Raw genomic sequence first — 13,151 nt, 5'->3', positions numbered from 1 at the left:
TACTTACCAAGTTTCAACAGTATAGTTCTTATAGTTTCGGAAAAAAGTGACTGTGACATACGGACGGACAGACGGACAGACAGACATGACGAATCTATAAGGGTTCCGTTTTTTGCCATTTGGCTACGGAACCCTAAAAATGAGTGTTTCAAAAAGGCACCCTGTATTCCTTACATACCTAAATAATCTCTTATTCAATAAAACATATAATTACTAAACACTGTGATTTATTTCAAATAAATGCAAATCGATCGGATAAAAGATATTAATACCTACCTATACAACAATGAATACGAGTACAGTCAGCTGCAATAATATGTTACACACCGAAGGCCGTTTTGCGGTATATGTTAGATCTTATTTGTAGAGCCATAAGAGCGTGTCACATATTTTTGCGGCCGTCGAAGAGTAACATATTATTGCAGGTGACTGTACCTATGAAAAATTCGAGGGTTAAAAAGCATTTCAACCAAAGCATTTATAATAATAACGACCATGGACGCCTGCAACCCCAGGGTTATTGTAACCCCATAACAATAAGGTTGAAATTTGCATTTAGTGACCGCAAAGTCAGGTGAGCGTAATCAAGTAAATCTGTTTTCATCATATTTTATCAAAAATAATCTCTTTTCTGTTCTTGTGCTATTTTCTTATTATCAATACTCTTAACTTATATGCTATATACGCTGCTGCTTCTATGATGTTAACATCTTCCAAAATAACAATAAATATGCAGGTTTATGAATTAATTATTTTATTGTTTGCTATTATGAACAAGTAACAACGCCATCTGTTTAAATTTTTTCCGAATTTAAGTTTCTGGCCGACCGCAGCGACCACGTATAATGGTAGTTAACTTCTGTAACGTTAGATGGTGCTAAAAGGTCACACAAACTTCACGTGCGGCGCGAAGCGTTTCCATGTGTGCGTGTTAGCGGGGAGGGAAGAACTAGCGGGCGTGGTTTACGAAGCGCCAGACGCGGCTGCAGTAGGCCCTTAAACGATAATTCTTGTAGTAAAGAAATGGCCTAGCCACATATTTTGACTAAAGTGTAGACTAACATAGTTTGTGATGGTAGCGCTTGTAGAGTTAGGGCGTGTATAGTTAAAAGCTTGGCTCTACATGGGATCTGATGAGTTTTTGCCAGTGAGAGCCATATCGTCGGTATACTTCCAAAACATGATAACTGACAAAATGGTCAAAAATGAGTTATATATAAGTTTTGTTCAAATTTTGTTGTTTTAAATATATATGTGGCATTTTTTAATTTATTGTTATTATTTAGAAAGTTATAGAGTGTAAAAACGTAATAACATACAAGAAATAAAATATAATGTGCACGTAAAAAATAATAAGGGTACTTAAAACTACATATTTCATAAAACTGGTCACATAAAATATATAAAGTAACCTTTACATTTTTTGCCTGAATGTAAATAATTAAGAACCTAGTTACAACATCTGGTAAAACACTATAACATTATTTATTACTATTTACTTGTACACATTTCTTTCAAAACATTGTGTATATAGTTAAACAACTAGATATTATTAAGTTCACTTAAAACTGATTAAAATATGCTCGTTAATTGCAAAAAAAAACAGTAATATACATTTTTTACAGTTATTTAATTAATAAGGAGTGTATTGTCACCCATATTTCTTCACTAAAGGAGGGAAAAGTCAAAAATTGCAAGAATAATTCACTTATAACTCTTTACCTGTAAATAGTAACACGTTGCATGTCACTTATTACTTTTTATTGCTACGTTAGTTTTTATAATTTGCTTATAATCCAGGGTAAAAGGATATTTATTATCTTTCTCATTATTTTCAATTATATAAATATACATTTTTATATATTTTTTACGTAATACATTAATGTTAGTCCATTTTGTATACAGGCAAAACATCATAACTAACGCATCCCATTTTTTATCGGCCAATATTTTACATTTTTCAAATTGAAAATATCAATTTTACCAATTTAAGGCAATTTTAACATCTCAAATATTTCATGTCTAGAATTAAATTAGTAAAAACGAACGCGTTTCTAAATTCACACATTTAAGGGTCAAAGTTTCATCTCGCGTTTACTCGAAACTATGTTTCAGTTAGTTATCATGTTTTAGAAGTATCCCGACGATATGGTCTCGTCTTGGTAACAATTTGCATGTAAATGTTATTGGTGGGATTTGACTTCTTTACGTATATTGCTTATGACATTATTATTTTTTGTATTTTTTTTTTCCTTTTTTGGGGATTGGCGAGCAGAGAAAAAACACAGTGTCTGTAAAGAAAAACAGGAGCTCATGCATGCTTTATACTGCTGTTTTTCTCCATTAAGAACCCTTGTTCCAAAAAAGAAATTAAGAAATGATATGTTCGTGTTTCATTCCTAATACTTCTAATCTATCGGCAGGTATTGCGCAGATGTGTTTTATCATGAATCGCTGTAGGTAGGTACATACCTATAATATTATGAGATAAAGCCATAACTTAGGGTTTCGACGTCTATTCACTTCCTTCTGTTATATATTTTTACTATCTGCATATTAGTTTAAACTGGTTAAGGCATATAAAAATCTGAACGTTCTCCCACAAAAAATCAGTTCGTTGTGAAATATTTACTCTATGCATTTTGTGCACCAACACGCACAAGGATATTGGAAACATTGACAAAAGCTTGCCCGTATAATGGAAGGGATAAACGCCTCGCTCCGTTGCATTTTCTTAGATAAAACTACTAGCTACATAAATTTCAATATCAGGGTAGTAGGAGCGCATCACGTTGCTGAATAAATAGGTTATGTGCAGCTAAATAGATTGCTTGCAGAAATAAAGTATGTTAATGAAAAACTCACGTCACTTACTACCTTTGGTGTTAGCGGCTAAACGAGCCTTCCAGGCAGTGTAGCTATGAGAACTAGGGATAGTAGGGATTCCAGAACCGGTACTTTTTAAAAGAACTGGGATTTTCTGTACTACGCAAATTTGGAATCGGGATTTCCCGGTATTTTCGGTACTTTCGGGACTGCCATCAAAATACAGTGTTTATCATAATTTTCAGTAAAAAAAAAGCGTAAAACGACCACGAATCTTTCTCTAAACATTGGCACAATATAAAAAAAGTACCAAAGTGAAGGTACACACACTTCTTTTTTACGATAATATGTGTCTTTATATAAGCCACATAATCATTGCCTACATTAACTGTGATATAGACTGCCTCTGCCTTATATTACTAAATAATATAATTTTGGTTTAATCCTAATCTACATGTCATATTTTACTATCTACAAAATTTATCTCTATTATTTTCTCGTATTTAGCATACAAATAACGAATTAATCGTTTTTTTTTATCGTAGAATTTGAAACTTTAAGCACATAAGTGTTTATGTGCTTAAAGTTTCAAATTACGCAATTTTATGTTGTCGGCATTGTCAAACCCATTGACTATTTTTGTTTCGATTTTAATATTGTGGTCAGCCGTAAAAGTATTAGCGTCAGTCTTAGATAGATAGAACATATTTCTTTAAAAAACACGATATTTCATGCTAAGTAACAGAAAACAGTCAAATATTTTACCGGAAATGTTAGTCCCGAAAATCCCGAAAGTACCGGGATTCTAATTTTGAAATCCCGGTTCTTTGCTTGGCTCTAAATTCCGGGAAATCCCGGTACTTTCGGTTCCGATATTTCCCGGGAGCAAACCCTAATGAGAACTAATTAGACTTATTAGACTATCATGCTCTTCACTTGCGATGTTGAAACTTTTTTACATATATATATATTTTTTATATTGTATGAGTACAAGGATAACCTCACTGTTTGTTTGACTAGATCTACAAGTAATATATAAATACCAATACCATAATAGAAACCATCCATAACTCAGGTAGATTTTATCTTATTTTACTACTAACGAATTAAGTTAGATATGAAATATTTAAGGTGCATTTTTTTTCTAAATACCTACAGTGATCAAAGGCCGCGAGTTTTAATCCTAAGAATTTCAAAGTTACCTAAATCTAATTTTATCGCTAATTGCAGTTGACGTTTGCCTTTATTAATACACGGGATTACTGAATTTGCTCAGTTAAATCTGTAGATACGGCTTTTCACAGGAAAGTGTACTGTTCTGCGAATTTATTTGAAGATTGGTGATTTCTAAGTTTGTCGATTTACTATTTGTCACCGAAGATTGACGAATATTGACAAGACGTAGTATAATGCAAAGCGTACCTAGTAACGTAGTAATATGGCATGCTCTCATATATGCTCATTTTACTAGACAATCCCTCGCTATTAGCGTATGTTTACCATTCGTCTCGCGTCGCACCCGTGAGCTGACCGCCGACTACCCATAAATCCACATATTCACAACATTCTATTCTTAAATCCATCACACGCTTCCACTTCTCCATGGCTCAGACTACCGGCTCCGCAAACAAAACAAAGCGCCCCGAATTCGCTTGTTTACGCTGAAACGTATACATTTATACACTTTTGTAGTTGGTAAACACGTTATAATATTTACGGTAGTGTATGACGAGTGGTCCAGTGCGAGTGATACAGTTATGGGTATTTTAACATACTACTTTAAATTCATAAAATAATCTACTTAGATTTTCGGCTTTGGTTTACTAAAAACTTATGTATAATATTTAATTACAGAGATGATCCACTTTATCATGTTACGAAAGTCATCAATGGTAGAGAAATTTTGTATTAGTTAGGTAAACTACTAAGATTTAGGTTGAGTATAATAAGTAAAGTTAAGTCATAAAAATAGGGTCTATTTGGAAGCTATTAAACTAACATTTACACTTCAGTTTCTGGTAGAAAATACGTACTAGATTAAAGTATTACTTGATGTCACTCAGTACCCACAGAACGTATAAATCTCAAAGAAAGTCTTTATATGTTTAACAAAGAAAAGAATAGTTAAATGAGTCTCTTTGTTGGAAACTCAAGAACAAAGTGGTTCTTTAGACAGCGAATGAAAATTAAACGTGACTTCAATAACTGTGCAGCCTAATTGCTTCGTTGCGAAGGACATAAACATCTGAGCTACATGATGCAAGACGAACTAATTTACTAACTCGCTGGATCCGAATTATACTGCATTGTTTTCTTACCGATTTAAAAAAAAATAAGCGCACCAAGGACGGAAATATGTAGTACGCCAAAATATTACGGTTTGTTTTGCGGTTTTCGAAATAAATTGATTTTTTGTTCCTGATCTATACATTTTTTCGAAAAAAAAATCATAACTCGACTCTCTTTATGCCAAATAGGGATGATGACACATGTTGAATTTTATAACAAAATCTAGTAAAATAGATAGCAAACGAGCAATTTATCACAATAATGTGGATATTAAAATAAAATATTGAAAAATTACAAAATTACAGGACCTCAAAATTTCAAAATTTAAGTTTTTTTTTACTTCCAAAAACGATAAAAGTAAGGGTACCATTCGATTCCTTACATTTCATCCAAAAAATATTGTATAGCAACTATATACATAAACGCAATATTTCACCGACAAAAACGCAATTTTCTTGTTTTGTCCATACTACAAGATGGGCGATGACGTCACGGCCTCTGGCCGTTTTGTATAGGGCGTTTCGCGAGTGAAGTGCGACTGTCGGACTTTTACTACAATTTCTGACTTTTGTGTTACTTTAATACAATGGGTCCCATATAGACATTTGATCCTAAAAACAAACCCGATCGATTGATACCATAAAAAAAAATTAGTCATGTAGCCTATTGTCCCAAATTCGAAAGTTACTATAACAATGCTGGGCAAAACCTATTTCTATCAAAAAATTAATAAATTGTTCTACTCGTCACTGCAAAGCTTGAATTAAGACTTCGTATACCAAAGTGAAATCGCATACTTTTTTCACTATGGGACCCCAACTCAACTATAATATTCATTTCGATACTGTTTAGGCAACTATAATATTCATTTCGATACTGTTTAGGCAACTATAATATTCATTTCGATACTGTTTATGCAACTATAATGAAATTGACCAATCGAAAGCGCGGAGCAAGTACCAGGGCCTCATGAGTTACGAGAAGGTGTCGTTGACCAACCGGCCGGGGGCGCGGGGCGCGGGGGCCGGGTCACGTACGAGTATGAAGGTATCGCGGCTGCTCGGGCATCTTAGTTGTATACTTTTGGTTTTTTTACCTACATCTACTAGTTTTTAGTATTTTTTTTGTTGACTCGTAGAAAAAGTATTGTATACAATAGTGATATAATCAAGCTTTTCAATCTCGTACCTTCCTTAGGTAACTCAGCAAGCTTCGTTGCCTAAACACGGTACTCGACTGAAAAGCTCTCCATTATATCACGATTGTATAAAATACTATGTTGGTTTCTATGTCAATGAGAGCCAAATTTCAGCCCACAGTGCATCATAAGAATTACGTCTTTTAGAATTGAGATATACTTACTTAAAAATCCATCCTGAAAAAGCATATTTTAAACGGAAGTATTAATACTGGCTTCTACATTTTGACTGTTGCGAGTATGGCAAGGGCCTGTAAAATAGGGCGCTTCCGCTTTAGTGCGTCGTAAAGTAGCCCAGGGGATACGGAGCGGCTATTAGCTTGAAAACACTTCTTTATTAATCACTCCGTTATGTCTTCCAACTCTTTATTGCTCAACGTAGTCGCTGTGGAACCATCTTGGTCACTTAACGAGGAAATATTACGTCGCTGCTGTCTTTTCTTTGGTTTGGAAAGCGAAGTTACTTAATACTACGGTTTTGTATACACCGGTGAAGAAATTAATAGTACCAGTTTATGTGACTGCTACATAATGATAGGTATTATAATACGAGTCTGGGTTTATTAATCTAGCCATGCGAAAATTCATTAAAATATACGTCAGGAATAATTTCGGGAGCGTCAGAATGGAAGATAGACCATATAGTTTTCAACAAAATATTTACAAATATATTGCATGTGCCTTCTGTGTAACTCAGTCACCTCGGTGTACCTATTATAGATATCAGTGCCACCCTCCCTAGAATGAGCTATTTAAAAAAAGCGGCCAAGTGCGAGTCGGACTCGCCCATGAAGGGTTCCGTATTTAGGCGATTTATGACGTATAAAAAAAACTACTTACTAGATCTCGTTCAAACCAATTTTCGGTGGAAGTTTACATGGTAATGTACATCATATATTTTTTTTAGTTTTATCATTCTCTTATTTTAGAAGTTACAGGGGGGGGGACACACATTTTACCACTTTGGATGTGTCTCTCGCGCAAACTATTCAGTTTAGAAAAAAATGATATTAGAAACCTCAATATCATTTTTGCAGACCTATCCATAGATACCCCACACGTATGGGTTTGATGAAAAAAAAAATTTTGAGTTTCAGTTCGAAGTATGGGGAACCCCAAAAATTTATTGTTTTTTTCTATTTTTGTGTGAAAATCTTAATGCGGTTCACAGAATACATCTACTTACCAAGTTTCAACAGTATAGTTCTTATAGTTTCGGAGAAAAGTGGCTGTGACATACGGACGGACAGACAGACGGACAGACGGACAGACGGACAGACAGACAGACATGACGAATCTATAAGGGTTCCGTTTTTTGCCATTTGGCTACGGAACCCTAAAAAGGTCTACCCGCTAGTATGCCGTTCACAAAATTTCATAAGTAAAGGCATTTTACAATTTGAACGCTTCTAAAATATCTATCAATATAACCCTGCTATAAATCAATTTCATAATCAAACTTTCTTAACACTGTAGCCTAGCAAATATGAATCAAACAATTTAAGAGGGTCAAAAATAATACTGTGTTCACGTCTTTCCTGTAGACATACACAAGAGTTAAGGGCTAATTTTCTTATTTAATCCTTATCCACGTGAAAAGGTTATCCTTTTATTTAGAGAACTATGATAAAATCATTACTTACATGCCCACAAGCTGTTAACTATTGCCCACAGGAGAGAAAACTAGTGTGTTCGCGCGAACTGTACATTTTTCTCTCCTGTGGGCAATAGTTAACAGCTTGTGGGCATGTAAGTAATGATTTTATCATAGTTCTCTAAATAAAAGGAGAACCTTTTTCACGTGGATAAGGATTAAATAAGAAAATTAACCTTTATAGCCCTTAACTCTTGTGTATGTCCACAGGAAAGACGTGAACACAGTATTATTTTTGACCCAAGAACACTTTTCAAATGTTTCTTCTCTATATTAAACGATCATATTCCAAAATTACCAGTAATCCACTTTTGTTGTTTGGGATTGTTCGGAGGGTGTTTACCTACCTTCATTGTTTGATTCAGTTTCATTCAGTTAGTATTTTCGATCGGGCCATAGAAAGGAAATGGACGAGTAGTAGTTTCTGTAAAGTTCAAGAGTTTGTCCCTCTCGCTATTATTTAATTCGAAGTCAAAGTTTGTAATTAGTAAGAGCAAAAGTACTTACTATGAAAACGACAAATTCTTTAACGAAAAAACAATAAAAATTAAATATGAATGTGATCAACATTATTTATGAAAAACTCCGCCAAGGATAAGCGTCAAAATTATTCGTCCCTCATTCGTAAAATGAGAGCTCTTAAAAGTTTTGCTGTAAATATTGGTGCTGTCAATAAGTAAACAAATCAATCAACTTGAGATTGGCGGCCACCTGCGGCACGGTGTCTGTTTGCTAGGAGTTTACAAGCCAAATCACAAACTTTAATGAAGCCAAATAAGCCAACAATGTATTTTTTGAAGTGAAAACTTCTTTAGCGGCGCTGTGCACTTTTTGAGGTGGGGAAAAAATGTTAAAGTCGAGACAGCGTAAGACGATCACGTGACCCTGATTTAAACTTTCACGATTTTTACACATTAAATTGTACACCGGGACTTGATTGAGCTGCATAACCCAAAAATCCTGTCCACGGATCGTCATTTCTACAGCAGGAAAGTACGGGAAGCTATTGAAATCAAAAAACATAGTAATTTCAATCGGGACGAGGGTTTCAAGATCTCATCCACATGGAATCCAGTCATTAGTAAATATAAGCGTAAACGAATATCGACAGTCGATAAATCGAATATCGTTAGTGTTGTGTGTCGATAGAGTGACATCCCTAGTGCGCAAAACGTTCAAGCTGATAAACAAGACCAAGTGCGGGTAGTTCGAAAAACTCGCGCGGTTAGAAGATGCTCATGTCAACTTAAGCCAGTCTTCTCCGAGACCACGGGGACAACGCCGTCCTCGAAACGTCGGAGGTAAATCTTAAAACTTAGTTACGCGATTAAGTCCCGGTGTACAATTTAATAATGATCACGTGACCGTAAGACGATCACATGACCGTAAGACGGACACGTGACCTGCTCGAAAAACTGTTACATGTAATGTTATTGAGTTTTTCTTTATTGATTTAAATGCCATCTAATGAGTTTCGCTCTAACTGGTATTAATATAACTAGAGTACTAACAGTGATGTTCTTAGGGGTTTCAAGTAATTAACGCTAACGCTAGATGGAGTTAACCTCAATTATACATAGTGCATTTTGGACTAGTCATTGAGTTTTCGTTGTAATATTCGAACTTCGCAACATGATGCGTGTTTGATTCACGAAACAGATCACTTCAATGATATCGAACCTTATTTTTGGCCTGATTCGAACTTTAACCCATAACCCATGGGTTATACGTGAAAGATTTGCTAAAGATATGTCATGGATCGGATATATCAGTGTTAAAAGTGATCTTTCTTCAAACAAAAACGTCACTTTTGACACTGACATATCCGATCCATATCGTATCTTTAGTAAATTTTTGAATCAGGCCGTTAGTTGATTCGGATACGGTTTATATATTTTCGTATGTACGAAAATACACAAGCCATAAAAAATATTCAATTTTATTAACGCATTTTATAATTAATAATTATACTAGCCGCGTAGGTCGTACTCAATTATGTACAATCCCTATTGCCTTCCCTTAGGAGAATTTCGAAATAAATAGTTTTATGTCCTTTTCAAGAATCTAAACCGAGTGTGCCAACTGTGATAACTGTCATAGAAAATCGTTCTTCTGTTTTTACTTGCTTGAGGAACAAACATCAAAATAACCTAAATGCGAACTTTCAATTTTATAATGTTATTAGGATACACCTTTTTGGTATGCGTAAACAAAAGTTAGAGTTATCTTTACCATTAATATTCTGGGTATTCCAGCGATGTGAGAATTGGGCATCTGATTATCGATTAGAAATTAATATCTGGGAGACCGAGCTTTGCTCGGAAAACATATAAAAACTCAAAAATTAGCGTTTTCCCAGAGATAAGACCTAGCTAGATCGATTTTTCGCCCCCGAAACTTCAAAACCCCGAAATATATACATATATATAAATAAATAAATAAACAAGAATTGCTCGTTTTTAAGGTAATATATAAGATAAACTACGCTACAACTCCACTTAGAAACGAACAGGCATCCAATTATAGCTTCTGTCTCTAGCCATATTGATTTTATAATGACATCACGTATATCTCTGACGTCCTCGGATTAATATGAATATTATGAATCTATCGATGCTTCGTTTAATTCCTATATAATTCCTATTCTATCTCACGAAATGATTAGCGCTAGGCTATGATTCTATTCGTATTTAGTCCTAGATAGCTCTGTAGATCATCTTCTTTCAACGTGACACTTCTCAATTTTCTTCGCATTATCACGCAAAGGACGCATTCATTATTAATTTAATCTTATGTCGAGTTTTTTCTAGATTTTTCCGATTCCTAGACGATAGGTAATAAAACAGTGCAAAATAAATGTGCATGAAAAATGAAATTTACAAATATCGTGACATATGGAAGCACCGCAGTGGTGTAAATAAGATCAGTCTTCATGTAGTATGTACAATTCCTAGCAGTCATAAGGTCTTTATAAAGTGTTCCCATGGGAAAACTTTGAGGTTTGAAAAAAAAACACATTCATTACTATAAAATAATTCATATCATATCCTTTACTTCACATTATTATTTAAGTGTATAAATTCTTTATATTATTATGTACATTCTCGCTAGCGTGGCGAGTTTGTCGAGTTGTCCGTTGGATATCGTGAGAGGTGTTCACTTAATATTTATAATCCGCTTTTATCTTCATATCAGTTACTTAAGTAGATTGACACACGTAGTAATTTTATAAGACTAACGTGTAAGATTTAACTGTTCAATCATACTGATTTTTAACTCTTTTTAGGGTTCCGTAGCCAAATGGCAAAAAACGGAACCCTTATAGATTCGTCATGTCTGTCTGTCTGTCTGTCTGTCTGTCTGTCTGTCCGTCTGTCCGTCTGTCTGTCCGTCCGTATGTCACAGCCACTTTTCTCCGAAACTATAAGAACTATACTGTTGAAACTTGGTAAGTAGATGTATTCTGTGAACCGCATTAAGATTTTCACACAAAAATAATAAAAAAAAAACAATAAATTTTTGGGGTTCCCCATACTTCGAACTGAAACTCAAAATTTTTTTTTTTCATCAAACCCATACGTGTGGGGTGTCTATGGATAGGTCTTCAAAAATGATATTGAGGTTTCTAATATCATTTTTTTCTAAACTGAATAGTTTGCGCGAGAGACACTTCCAAAGTGGTAAAATGTGTGTCCCCCCCCCCCTCCTGTAACTTCTAAAATAAGAGAATGATAAAACTAAAAAAAATATATGATGTACATTACCATGTAAACTTCCACCGAAAATTGGTTTGAACGAGATCTAGTAAGTAGTTTTTTTTTAATACGTCATAAATCGCCTAAATACGGAACCCTTCATGGGCGAGTCCGACTCTCACTTGGCCGCTTTTTTTCATTATGTCTCCTTTTGATTAGGTCTAAATAACGGGAAACAAACTAAAATGTATATTTTGTTTACACTCGGATTCCAGCATGTTTGCTCCAGCGACCGAAACTGAAACTTAAACCAACATCTATCAACTTCATATGGTTCACAGATCAGAGGGTCGAAGGCTCAACGGAAGGGTCCGCCGTTACAATATTTCTATCTATTTGTATACTCGTATCTATAAGAAAAGATACGAGGACATTAGCCTCGGATAACACATTTATCGCAAAGGGGTTAATTAAATGATTCCATTTAAAATTACGAGTAAGTATGTAAGTAGGTAAACATCGTTTAAAAAATGCATTTTCATAGCAGTTTATGGTGCAATGATGAGTGAACTGCACTTTCGACCATTATTAAAACGGAAATAAATGGACTTGTCAGTTGTATTGCCAAGCTCGATGTTACGCAACAAAGCCAAATCACAACCAGCCCGAATAAATTTTAATAATGGTTTTATTGTGACATTAAACAGATAACAAGGGTGATTGTAATGTTTTTCCAAGACTTCTATCTAATACTTGTTAATACGAAATACCCAGGCACTGCTACGGCTTCTAGGATTTACGATTTATACATTTAAATTTAAATTTGAAAATAGTCGCGTCTCGTCTTCAATCGTTGTTTTTAAAAAGTGTGACATTAAAGGATATTTCTTCAAAGCATTTTTTCTGTTTGAAAACAAAAATTACTTATTTCGTTGACAGCTTTTTGTCAAATTAGAGATAACCATTTTAAAGGTTTTGTCGGAATTTTATTGCTGTCTTCTTTCAATGCTTTGTGATGAGGAACATATTTACATTGGTAACCTTTTTTATGCACTGTGCATTGATGATCGAGCAAATATTTACTTAATGGTTATATCTTTTAGTTTTGAAGTGAAAACTTCTTTAGCGGCGCTGGGCACTTTTTGAGGTGGGGTAAAAATTATAAACTCGAGACAGCGTAAGGCGATCACGTGACCGTAAGGTTTAGATGGCCACGATGGTCTAATAAAACATGGTCTTCTCTTCCCAGAGTGCCACAGGCCTACGTCACAATAACATTGCCACTTTATTTCAACATAACATGTTACATGTGTACATTATATGTATGGTTAATAAGTTAAAATATTTCTTTATAATTTTATAATTTTCATTTATATTTTATCTTAAATTTTACAATAACATGTCATTTTTAATTATTCGTTAGCAATATCTTTCGATTCACGAAAGAAATTTCAGACGTTCGGGTAATTCTGTTTACACTACTGGCAAC

At 34.4% G+C, this 13,151-nt stretch overlaps 1 protein-coding gene and 1 long non-coding RNA gene across 6 annotated transcripts in view; one reads left to right on the top strand and one right to left on the bottom strand.

Moving 5' to 3' along the window:
• The window catches only part of LOC134650360 (uncharacterized), a 156,547-nt gene extending 149,359 nt beyond the window's left edge, over nucleotides 1-7,188 (bottom strand). The window contains exon 1 of the long non-coding RNA XR_010097038.1: nucleotides 7,134-7,188. This is a non-coding gene — a long non-coding RNA (uncharacterized LOC134650360). The remainder of the gene's footprint in view (nucleotides 1-7,133) is intronic.
• The window catches only part of LOC134650185 (3',5'-cyclic-AMP phosphodiesterase), a 577,846-nt gene that overhangs the window by 99,639 nt on the left and 465,056 nt on the right, over nucleotides 1-13,151 (top strand). The window lies entirely within an intron of this gene.

This window comes from Cydia amplana, chromosome 8 (assembly GCF_948474715.1).
Source record: "Cydia amplana chromosome 8, ilCydAmpl1.1, whole genome shotgun sequence".
Lineage (NCBI taxonomy): Eukaryota > Metazoa > Arthropoda > Insecta > Lepidoptera > Tortricidae > Cydia > Cydia amplana.
This window is presented reverse-complemented; position numbering and strand designations above follow the sequence as displayed.